This window comes from Pteropus alecto, unplaced genomic scaffold (genome assembly GCF_000325575.1).
Source record: "Pteropus alecto unplaced genomic scaffold, ASM32557v1 scaffold276, whole genome shotgun sequence".
Classification (NCBI taxonomy): domain Eukaryota; kingdom Metazoa; phylum Chordata; class Mammalia; order Chiroptera; family Pteropodidae; genus Pteropus; species Pteropus alecto.
The window spans coordinates 4008002-4020223 of NW_006438074.1; the positions used below are offsets into that span (position 1 = coordinate 4008002).

The 12222-nt window shown below is 32.9% G+C and overlaps 1 protein-coding gene and 1 pseudogene across 9 annotated transcripts in view; one reads left to right on the forward strand and one right to left on the reverse strand.

The window, feature by feature from the left end:
* The window catches only part of FUT8 (fucosyltransferase 8), a 195936-nt gene that overhangs the window by 152765 nt on the left and 30949 nt on the right, over positions 1 to 12222 (forward strand). The gene's annotated exons all lie outside the window — the stretch shown is intronic.
* Positions 7666 to 8275, reverse strand: LOC102891857 (annotated as a pseudogene).

Below are 12222 nucleotides of genomic sequence, written 5' to 3' on the forward strand. Positions count from 1 at the left end.
TATATTGACTGGTGTAGGCTGTGTACGATGACCAGCTTCTGAAATGCTTTTGTAGTTGATATAAATAATCTTGAATAGATGATTTAGCAATAGAGAACCTCAACCATTTAAACTCAATTCTCCGCTGTTTTTTTTTCATTCTAAAAATTGAACATTTATTCAGATTAGCTGTTAAACCACTTTGGCTATTTTGTATTTCCTTCTTGTCTTTTTCCCACTGTCTTAATAAATATGTAATAGATTGAACTGAGTTACTCGATTTGATAAATCTAATTGGAAAACTTTCTTTTAAATGAAAGTAATGACTAATAAAAAATAGTGTTCGTAAATGTGATAAAATTTAATACCGTAGAGTTGCCTAATTTAAGTACACATTTAGGTAGACTGCCATTTGCTATATTCAGTTATCTAAACTGGATGGTTACTTTCTCTCCACATCTCATTTTAAAAAGCTTTTGGTCAAAGAGTTTTATTTGCATCCTTACATGGAGGCAACCTTAAAATAAAAGTAATTTAATAAAAAACACTTCCTGGCCAGGCACCATGTTGGACTACATGAAGGAGATGAGCATAGTAATATAGGGGCAGGCTAGGGGGAAAGGCTGACAACTGAAGAACAATTAAAATATATTATGATGTGGGTAAGTTTGATAGTACTTTGAAGCACAAAGCTAATACATATCAGGGATTCTTCTGGAAGAAGTGATTTTTAAGCTAAGATTCAAAGTATAAGTAGGAGTCAGCCAGGTAGAGATGTGGTAGAAGAATTTTGTCGGTGGGCACATGTGAAAAGGGAGGCAAGAAAGCATGGAGTCATTGGGGGAAGTAGAAGTAGTTTATAGTAAGTTTGAATATTGAGAGACTAATATTTTGTTCTGCAAACACATGTCACTTATAGGGTTTGCGTTTGGATAGTTGTGTAATTTTGTTCTTCCCTAAAAACAATAGGTTTTAAATCGGGGGTCAAAAGCTCTTTGTTTTGTTTTTGTTTCAGAGAGTAAAGTTAGAAGTCAAATTGTTTCGACTGGCTCTTGGTGTTATCTAGGAACTATTAAATTCTTTTTATTTTTATTTTATTAAAAAGTTTTATTTCATTTTTAATATCTTTTAGAGTTCACTCTTGGTAGATTTTTAAAAGCTGACAAATACTACAAACTCATACAATCCAGAAAAAAGCAACATGACATTTTTTAAGTTAATTGCCTAAAGCACTTTATAATACCTGTTTTTCCTGCATTTTAAAATTTGGATAATCTGTATATGGCAACAATTTTGAATTACTGTTTCACATAGAGATAATAAGAAGGTAATTCAGTGTTCAAACTTGGTTGATCAATTTTTTTCCCAGTTTTATTGAGATATAATTAACATATAATATTGTATTAATTTAAAGTATAAAACAATGATTTGATATATGTATATTGTGAAAAGACTATTACAATATGTTTAGTTCAGTCCACTACTTCATGTAGCTACAGATTCTTTTCATATGATGAGAATTTTTATTCTCTTAGAAACTTTCAAATATACAATACAGTATTGTTAACTATAGTCACCATGCTGTAAATTATATCTCCAGAACTTACTTATCATTTAACTGGAAGTTTATACCTTTAGACCACCTTTAACCCTTTCCCTCACCTGCAACCCCTCCATGCTCTGGAAACCAAACTGTTCTCTGTTTCTGTGAATTCATTTTTTTAATATTCTACATATAAGTGAAATCATACAGTATGTCTTTCTCTGTCTGACTTATTTCACTTAGCATAATGCCTTCAGGTCTATGTTGTCACAAATGTCAGAATTTCCTTTCTCATGGCTGAATAATATTGCCATGTGTATATATCAAAAGATAGATAGATAGATAGATAGATAGATAGATAGATAGATAGATAGACAGACAGATAGACAGATAGACAGATAGATATGTATGTACATACATACTTACTATATTCTCTTTATTATTCCATTGATGGACACTTAGGTTGTTTCCATGTCTTGACTATTATAAATAATGCTGCAGTGAACATGGGTATGCAGATATTTCTTCCAGATAGTGGTTTAATTTCCTTTGGATATATGCCCGGAAGAATTGCTGGATCATATGGTAGTTCTAACCATTAATCTCTTTAAGCAAATGTTTCACTTATGTCAAAAAGAAAATCTTTATCAATCAGAGCACAAAAATAAATTGTTTAAAATTTTTCCAGTGAAACTAATATTTTTAACATTTACAAAATTACTAAGCTGTCTGTTGGAATTATTTAAACATTCTAACCAGCTCGTATCCTTAATAATGGCTAATCTTAGGTGCACTAATTGGTAAACTAATAATGTGGTTGAGACTCTATAGGCATAATATACCTATTAAGATGGGCTATGGACATGCTTGCATGTCATATTTTTACAGTAATATTTTCAGCCTTTGGTGATTAATTAATAAAAACTTGAAATAGATGCATATAATATTTTAGATCCCTTATGCTGGAAAAAAAAATCTTGATTTCTCTGTGTAGGTAATATAAGGGAAGATGAAAGAATACTGGACTGTGAATTTTACCATTTCTGATCTCGGTTCTGTTGTTTTTAGCTTTGTGAACTTCAGTTATAGCTTCTGAACCTCAGTTTAGCTCTAAAAAAAGCTCATGATACTTAGTACCTGCCTCCCTATCCACTTTTATAGGGCTATAATCCCAAGGGAAAATGATTAACAGCTATAAAAGGTACTAAGATGATTTTCACATACAGTTTATTTTCATTGTCTCTATATTTAGTTCCAGATTTTAAAACACAAACATGATAATGGAATATATTATTAGATTATAACCCGCAACAACAGGAAAATTATTCTTCTACTCTAAGATAAAAATTAGGCCTTTATAAGAGCTTCATGTACATTTTTTCTTTTTAAAATTACAAAGTTAAATGGAAAAATTTAAAGAGATCAAGAGAGAAGAAATAACTTCTGAGAATAACTTCTAGACACTAGAATATCTGTGCTTAATAAATCTACTATTTAATCATAATAAAATTCTGGATCAGGGAGTCTCTCTACAGCTACCCTAAACCTCCATCAGTTCTCAATATTTTTTCTATATAAGCACACTTGAGAGAGAAGGTATATATCCTTCCACCTATAACATGGCTCTCTGTAGTTAGTGACTTTTAAACTGGCGGTGTTTGGGGTAAAGAGTGGTGGTACAGGGAGAAGATCTGGAGAATGGGTTGGTACCATATGTAGTTGAAAAGCCAGCTATCCCCGCTTCAAGATTCTAATAGGTCTCTCTGCCCTGCACCCCACTCCTTTGAGAATGACTGATCTAAGCAAGTATCATTGCAGGTACATTAGGACTTTTGTTTCAACCTACATAAGATTTTTGTTCTGCTCTTCATGGTCTGTATACGAAAGAAGGATCTTTGTTTCAGGAATGTAAAATACCAATTAGAAAATGTGTATGTCTCAGAACTCAAGTGGCTTTTCACTATGACATCTCCTTTATCTTCAGCTTCCCACTTAGGGAGATAGAAGTCTATGGTATCTCATTTGTAGTTACAAAATATGTGAATTGGGAGCTGAAGCTTTGTCCACACCACAGTCTTGCCCAGAGCGAGCCACATTCTTAAACACAATTATAAATGTTTATTTTCATGTTTATCCTATAAGTACTTCTCAAATTAAGTTTTGAGTAAACTCAGGGAAAGCAAATCAGAGGTTTGCAAACTTCCAAGATAAACATAGTATATTTTCCTGGATTAACAATTTTATTTGCTGATATGTAAATTAGATTATTTTCAAATACTAAAACTGGATAATGGCATTAAATAAAAAATTTGATGAAACATCAAACTTTAGCCTACTGGTTTTACCCTCAGTAGTGTAAGTTTACCCTTTTCTGCTATTGGAAACATTTTGGTGGAAAACTATATTTAAATTTAGCTGTTGATTTTATCTTGAGGGAGTCTCCAGATGGCAACAGGGCTTAAATGTTCTCAGTTGTTTACACAATACCAAGCACTTGACCAGAGCACAATAAATGCAATAAAAGAAACATAAAACTCACCTTTCCTGTATCCCAGTCCACATCGCAAATAATTATTTTGCAAACTGTGTGAGGCACTCTTACTAAATTGTAGATTAAAAAAAAAAATCTCTTGCTAAGAATGAATCTTTTTAGTAATATATTCTGCCCTTTTCAGACAAGGTTCTGGTAGGATAAGTTTAAAGATAAAAAGAGGTATGATTTAGGAAGTAGGAATGTATATTTAGCATCAAAGTTATTGCGGAGTAGAAACAATTTCATTTGAAAAGTTTTCAGAAAATCCTCTTAAGTCTTTTTAGAACCTGTCTAAGGTTACTAGAGCTAGAAATAGAATATAGGTGCTCTTTTTCCTGTGGGATTTCTGGGCCACATAGCCTTGCTACCTGTATCACAAATTATCAGTGTTTTAGAAATACTGGTATACATTTATGTTACAAATATGTTTCTTAAAGATTTGCTATAAATTGAATTATATATCATCATGTTTTAAACAGTCTAGTGGAGCTATGTAAAGAAAGGAAATCCTTTCATAGAGTAAAGAATCCGTTTTCTAATATGAGCTATTAGTCCTCTGATCACTAGTTCCCTCCCTCCTTCTCTTCCCCCTCCCTTTTTTAAATGTTTGGATTTTTCTTTTTCCTGAGGCACACCTATGTAAGTCTTTGAGGCTCAGTCACATTTGGCTTTTGATTCAAACATCAAAATATATAAAAGGAAGAATGCAATCACTCAGTAGCATTTCAATAAGTCTTATTTGTTTAAAACACATAGATCACATTCAAGTTTAGAATGATTCTACAAAAAAGATAATTATTGAAAAGCTAAAGAAAGTTAATAATGCCTCCTAGTCCATTTGGTTAGTTTTATATGTCAGAGCTCTGGGTAAGATACAAATCTAGAATTCCTTATCATTCTTCCTCAGGTTTATATAAATATAGGCTAATTCTTTGGAGTGAGAAATAGTAGGAGTCCATGAGCTTTACATAAATATCCTTTTTTTCCCTTTAAAAGTATGTTAATCATAAGAAAATTCAATAGAGGTTTCTACATTAGGCAACGGTATAAAATACATAGATAGATAGATAGATAGATAGATAGATAGATAGATAGATAGATAGATAGAGATAGAGATATCTTATTTAAATAATAGACTCTCTTTCTCACACATTTTCTTTGCCTTTAGCAGAAGGCCAAAATCAGATGATAGAATTGCAAACATCCCTAGGTGTTACTTTAGAGATCAGGATTCTTTCTCCTGTTTTCTTCTCAGAATTCAAAGAATAAAAATATTCCTGGCAGTATTGAAAAGGATTAGAGTTGAGTTCCCCACCTTTTCCTAAAGAGGTGCTCCTTTTGATTCAAGTAACGTTTAATTTACTAGTATAATATAAGAAGCTTTTAAGCAATGCAGGTTGTATTCCCTGGAAGCAATTAATTGTAAATAATAATACTATAAGTCAAATTAATTTTTCAAAAGATATATTACAATTCAAAAGTCTGATGTCCAACTTTATTTTTTTAAAAGTACAACTACTACACAACTACTATATATATTTATTTAGGTGTAACATTTATATTTATAATATTTTTTAGTGTAAAGTTTCTAAGAAAGTGGGTCACCCACATATTGTAGGGAAGTGCACTAGTCATCAAGTAAAAATTTGAGAGTTTCTAGATGCTATGGGGGATATAAAAATAAATAATGTCCAGTCCTTGCCCTTCAGGAACTTGCATTGAGTAATATTAAGACCCATAAATCTGTAAATGTAACAAAGATGAAATATGTTAAGTGTCATAAGAGAAATATAAAGTTTTGTAGGTCATCAGAGGATAGAGCAACTGTTCCTGACTGAGGAATTAAAGGCATTATTGGGAGCATAAGCTGGTACTTTGAAGAATGAGGAAAGGCATAGTCTATAGAAGAACAGATCAATGTCATTGATTTGCAATCAGAAATTATTAGCTGTGTGACTTTAACTAGTGTCCCATAACCTTTCTTAATACCTGTTCTATGTACCTGACAGAGTTGTCATTAGGATTCAAATTGATAGTATATTCGACACTGCTTTATATATTCTAAATCAACCGACATGTTCTTATTACCACTTTGGTTTTGTAAGAACAGAACAAAATAACAATAAAAACACAATTGGGTCATGGGATTTCAGCCAGGCTTCTCTTGAGAAATTTTACAACCAGCATTGACGAAACTTAGAAGTACTTGATGGCTTTTTGTGAAATTCATCAGAAAAGTAAATGCAAAGAGAAGTAAATTACTATAGAGGGGCAAGGTGAAGATAACCATCCCCTTTGCTTGTTCTCCCACAGAGAGCCAGCTTTAGCTCCACTTCTCTTGGGGTTTATTTAGATTGCCCAGTAAAATCTCAGTGTCTAGACTGATTGGGTACCAGAAGTATGCTCTGGTCAAGGAAACTAGACCAATTCCTCTTTGGTTTTGAGGACTGAGTTGCCTTCTTAGCTAGAGCCATCCTTGACCCCAATCAGAGAACTTCCTGACAAGCATTTAGTCTTCAGTTAATTCTATAGCTCTTCAAGCTGACGGGATGATGATTTGGGGAGGCAGGAGGGAGACTTGGAATAAAACAAGCTATCTCGGATCTTTACTATGTAGGTAATACTAAGGAACAAGACTAAATAAATTCCTATGAAGTTTCTACTTTGTGAGAGCTGTGTCAAAATTAATGCCTAGGAATCTGAACACACCCAAGGCATGAATTTCCAGGTAACTTGCCTAAAAGTGAAGAGTAGTCTTTAGTGAGGAGTTTTTTTCAAAATACTAAATTTGCAATATGTGTTGAGCAAATTCTAGGGATCTGAATATTAGAAACCCATAAAAGTGAGAGCCTTTAACTGACCATCCCTCTGGAAACTGTCTGTTGACTAGATGTAACTACATGTACCAGACCGGAAGAGATTTTGTTTAGGTAAGCAACCCAAAACATAGTATTGAAGCACCATAGCATGCTCCTCTCCTTTTGGGCATTAAATATTATATTCGAAGCTATTTTTATTCTAGGAGAAGATAGTATGTTTAGGTTATGGCTAGGAATGAACTAGCCTAGAACAGTCCAATGAGATTTTATGGCATGATGGAAAAAGCAGTTGATAAAAGGTAAATCACCAGCAATTTCCTTTTTCTGCTGCCACTGCCTATCTTGTTGTGTCCACTGAAATTGGACAGTAGGACAATAGGAATTAGGGGGTAGAATGGGTTAGTAGCTGCTTCTGCTGCTACCTCTGGCCAATCTTGATCCATGCAGTTCAGAATATCCAGTGATAGTATTGCCAAAAGTAATTGTGCTGTGTCCCTTTTTTCTAGATTATATCCAATGCCAGTCATGGAACCACCCATATTGAGATTCTAGAATCTATAGGGCAGTCCATCTGTATCCTTTGGAAATGTCTAGTCATTAGTATCTGGGTTGAGTTCAGAGGGTTAGATAAGCCTTTTAGGAATATAATCTCTACATTTTTAAAAATGATATAATGTCTCTATGTCAGAGGAAAGATTAACTATGGCTTGCCATGAATGACTATCTTAGAGGCACTGATTTGAACTATATATATGTTAAGTATATTTAGTGCATTTACCTATTGTATCTTATTATATATTTGTGTCATGATTTGCTTCTTTGAAGTATTTTCCAACAATATACATCTCACAAATCAGATCTTTCATGCCAATGATAACACATTTACCAAGAGATCGAGCAATCAATGTGTTATCTGTTAGGGAAATTTGTTTTTTGTTGATTTTGCCATAGCCACCCTTGTAGATCAGTTCACTTACTGACTTCAGGTTTGGGTACCACAGTCCTCAGCATGTTAATTGAACCTTTGTTGAGCATAACAAAGGTGTCATTAAAGATCTGGCGAAGGCAAAGAAGCTGCAGCACCTTTCAGTCCTTTGGGCTCATAACCACTGATGCCCCTGAACCTGATGACGAATGCCAATTTGGGTTCCTCAGGTACATAGAAGTTGCCAGCTTTTCTTGCCATTCTAGCCATTTGAATCTCAGTTCTGTACATCTGCCTATATTCTTTGTGATAGTGCTTAGCTTTTTCAGAGAGAAATTTCTTCCTTCCCTTTTGAAGCATGTTTTGGGCAAACTTCTTTCTCAGACGCTTGATCTTCAGCTCTGCGAAATTCCTTTACTCTTTCTTAAGGTTTCTGGCACAGCAGGAACATTCTTCTTCTCTTCTGCACCCTTCATGGTTCCAGGTGGAAAAGAGCTGGGTATAAGTTCTTTATCGGAAATATGATTTGTAAATATTTCTTTTCAGTCTGTGGCTTGCCTTTTCATTTTCTTAACAGTGTCTTTTGAAGATCAAAAAAATTTAACTTTGTTAAAGTCCAGTTCATTGATTTTTATTTTTTTTGTAACTATAAAAGTTAGTGCTTTTTGTGTCCTAAGAAATCTTTGTCTATCCTAGGGTCACAAACATAGTCTTTTTTATTTTCTTCCAGAAGCTTTATAGTTTTAGCTTTTATGTTTTTATCTATGATCCCTCTCATATTATTTTTTATGTATAGTGTAAGGTAAGGGTTGAGATTCTTTGTTTTCCATATGTTTATCCACCTGTTCCACAATTCTCTTTTGAAAACCTTGTTTTTCTCCATTGAATTGTTTCGTGCCTTTGTCAAAAATTGATTGACAATATATCAGTCTTTTTCTGGTCTCTCCATTCTGTTCAACTACTCCATTTATGTCTATCCCTACACATTCATTTTTTATCTGACATAAAATATTTTCCTACACAAAATCTCAGCTGTTTGTATGTGTGTCTATCTCTTTGGATATCTTTGATTCAGTAAACATCTGTTGAATACTTTCTCAGTTCAGGTATTATGAAAGTAATATATACAGCAATACCTAACATTTAGTGAACCTTACTATGTAACAGTGCTTAAGAACTTTGCATATGTTATTTAATAGTCACAATAAACTTATATAGTTAAGTGCTATCATTATCCACATTTTAGGTAAATAATTTGCCAGAGGTAATAAGAAACCCCTAGTTTCTTATTAAAGATCGGGTTCTAACTTCAGAACCTGATCTTTAAACATTATGCTCAGAGAGCAGCAAACCATAGCTCCCAAAGCCTGATTCTGTAAGGCCTTTTACATTTTTAAAGGTTATTAAAAAAAAAAAATATGTGACAGATATATATGGCCTGCAAAACATAAAATATTTATTATCTGGCTCTTTACAGAAAAGGTTTGTCAGTTTCTGTATGGATGGTTAAGACAGTCCCTGTTCTCAAGAAGCTCCCGGTCTAAATAGGAAATTAACACAAACATTTAAAAATTCTATCTCATGAGGCGAAATGTGGTTAGTAATGTTTATAAAGATTTAAATAAGAACCCCAAAGGATTGAGAGTTACAATTATCCAAGCCAGAAAAATAAAAAGAACTGGCATTTGAACTGGTCTTGAAAAACTTGTAAAATGACCAGCGATCTTAGTATAGAATTTTGCACACCTGGGGTGCTTGACGGATGATGATAAAAATTTCATGTGCCTGTCATATCTTACGCAGAATAGTGCCAAAGTATCAGAACTCCTGTGCATTATTTTTTTCTTCTGCCTCTAATTTGCTGAATTATGTGGAAGAGAGCATTAAATCATTTACTTCTCAGTTATCCTTTGATAGAATGTGACTTAAAAATCTGTCTGATAGCTAATTATGTTGCATTTCTCAAGGGACTCCAAAACAAATCTGATGGAGGGTTCTTAGGTGAACAGGCAAAACTGTAAACCAACATTTACATTTAGAGTAATTGCAGTTTTTATGATAGATTTCTTATTCATAGGAATTCAACATGTAATTTTATTACACCTGATTTGGGGAAAAGGTAAACACATGCAACTGTGCTTTTGAAGAATATTGTCAAAAATAGTCAAGTTAATAGAGAATTCCTTGTTAGGAAATTTTGAATTGAATTGAGAAAATGATATAAAATTAATATTGTTATTATTACTCGACCCTTCATTGTAAACAGTGGCAAGGATATAAACAATGAATATCACCCTAAATATTTATACTTTCTAAATTAAGTACACAGGAAAGTATTGAACCACATCGAGAGATGCATTTTCTGCTAAAATAATATAGAATGTGACAGTTAAATAATTAATGAAATGGTTAGATATGAAGGCATTTTTCTCAAAGAGAGGAAAGGATAAGTTACCCCCTGTCAACTGAACAGTATTTCAAACAAAAATAAAGGCAGGAGAGGTATAAGACTCCCTAGTTTTGTCGTTTGTGCAGACCAGTATTCATTGTATGAGTAATAAATGTTATGTGTATATTCATGACATCTTTAAAAATATAAAAGCTTTTAGCTACTTTTTCTGAATATCATATTAATATGTAATTATTGAACTAATTAACGTATATATAGACAAATCACTGTATCTCGGTCTGCTGTGGATATATAATTTAAATGTTTCTCATTTGATTAAATGAAATCTTTTTTGAACATTTTTCTTAGTCTGAAAAGAAATATACTTTAGTGGTGAATAATAATTTTAGTCTCTGTGTTCTGTGTTGGTGCAGATATATTGTTTGACATTGATTTTGTATGAAAATGTATATTTGATGGCATTTTCAGTTGTTTAACAAAAAGGCTAACATATGTTTTACTACAACAACTGTAATATGCCCTTAACTCTTTACTTATACATATTTCTCTTCATTTTAGTAGTGTCATTATCTATATAGTTGAGTGAAAACAGAATGGCCATGGATGTAAGAAAACATTTCTATAAATGCGTTTGCTATACCATTTCTTAAAGCCCACCTCACAGTTCTGTCTCATTGAAATGAATTGCCTGGGTCTCTACACTAAGCAGATTTTAAAAATGGTAAAAAAGAATCATTTGGAGATGGTTTGAATGCAGTCTTTGCATTGTGGCTAAAAAATAGCCTGAGCTCTTTATCTAGCCATGTTATTCTTTAAAAATAACAGCAAAAGAAATCGTTTTACAGCTATATTTTTGACATAATTAACTATTGTCAAGGGCAAACTAGCATGTTAAAACTATTGCTTTTTTTTTGTAAAACATAATATGCTGTTATCCAGTTGTACGTTTAATTAGTTTAGTTTAAATTAATCAAATACTATTTCGCATCAGGAACCACAGCTAAGAGATACTTAGAGAAGACTCTTCAGTTTGTGGATTTTTTATAAAAGGCCACTGCTCTTTTTCCTGTCCTTTCTCCTCTCTGTGTTTAGGTTAGTGACTACTGGAAGAAATAAAGTAAAATCTCAGCCTCCTTTTTATTTCCTTAGTTGTCGTTTTATAACCTCTTTTGTCATTTGGATGTGAGACAACACGTGTTTGCAACCTGCACTCAGTATCCCAATTCAAAAAAGAGATTTTGACACATTTTCCTCTAGCGGCACTAAACGGAAGAGCTTACTTTCTCTCAGTGGCCATTGCATAGAACAGTAAGAAATGATCAATCGACTCTCTCTTAAATTAATTAAAAGAGATATAATTGTAGATAATTTAAAACAATAGATAACCAAAAAGTCACTTTTCTTTCACTTTGAATAGTCTTATGCCCATGCTATGGTAACTTAACCCCAGAGTATGGAAATGATATGCAGAGGCTCACGTGGATAAGGCACACCTCAAGAAATAGAGAGCCTTTATATTTTGTTGCATGATGGTGAACAGCTGTAAGCAGCAGTGAGTTTGCCCTTTTTGACAGCTGGCTTTATTTAGCATTTTAAAAAATTGCATGCTATTTGCCTCTGGTGCCTGGCATTCTTTGATTAAAATTTTAAATGTTTTCTTATCATACTCTGACACAAAGCTCACTTACGCAGTTCCAAGTCTAGCCTGAAACACCTGTTCTTGAATCCATTTTTTAAAAAAAGTTCAATATGAAATAAATCTCTGTGCCATATCATGCTGGAATGAAAGAAAGTGTACATTATTATAATGGAAACTGATCAAGCTACTTAGATGGGCTTAAGTGAAAGGTTGAGGCCTGTTAATGGATATGAGATATTATTACACCAAAGCCATTTCAATAAATATTGTATTAATATTGTTAAGAGTTGTTTTTGTTTTGTTAACAATAGTCTGAAGACAAATAGGGAAAGGGGCTTGATTATATTTTTTATATGTCATATATAAATATATAT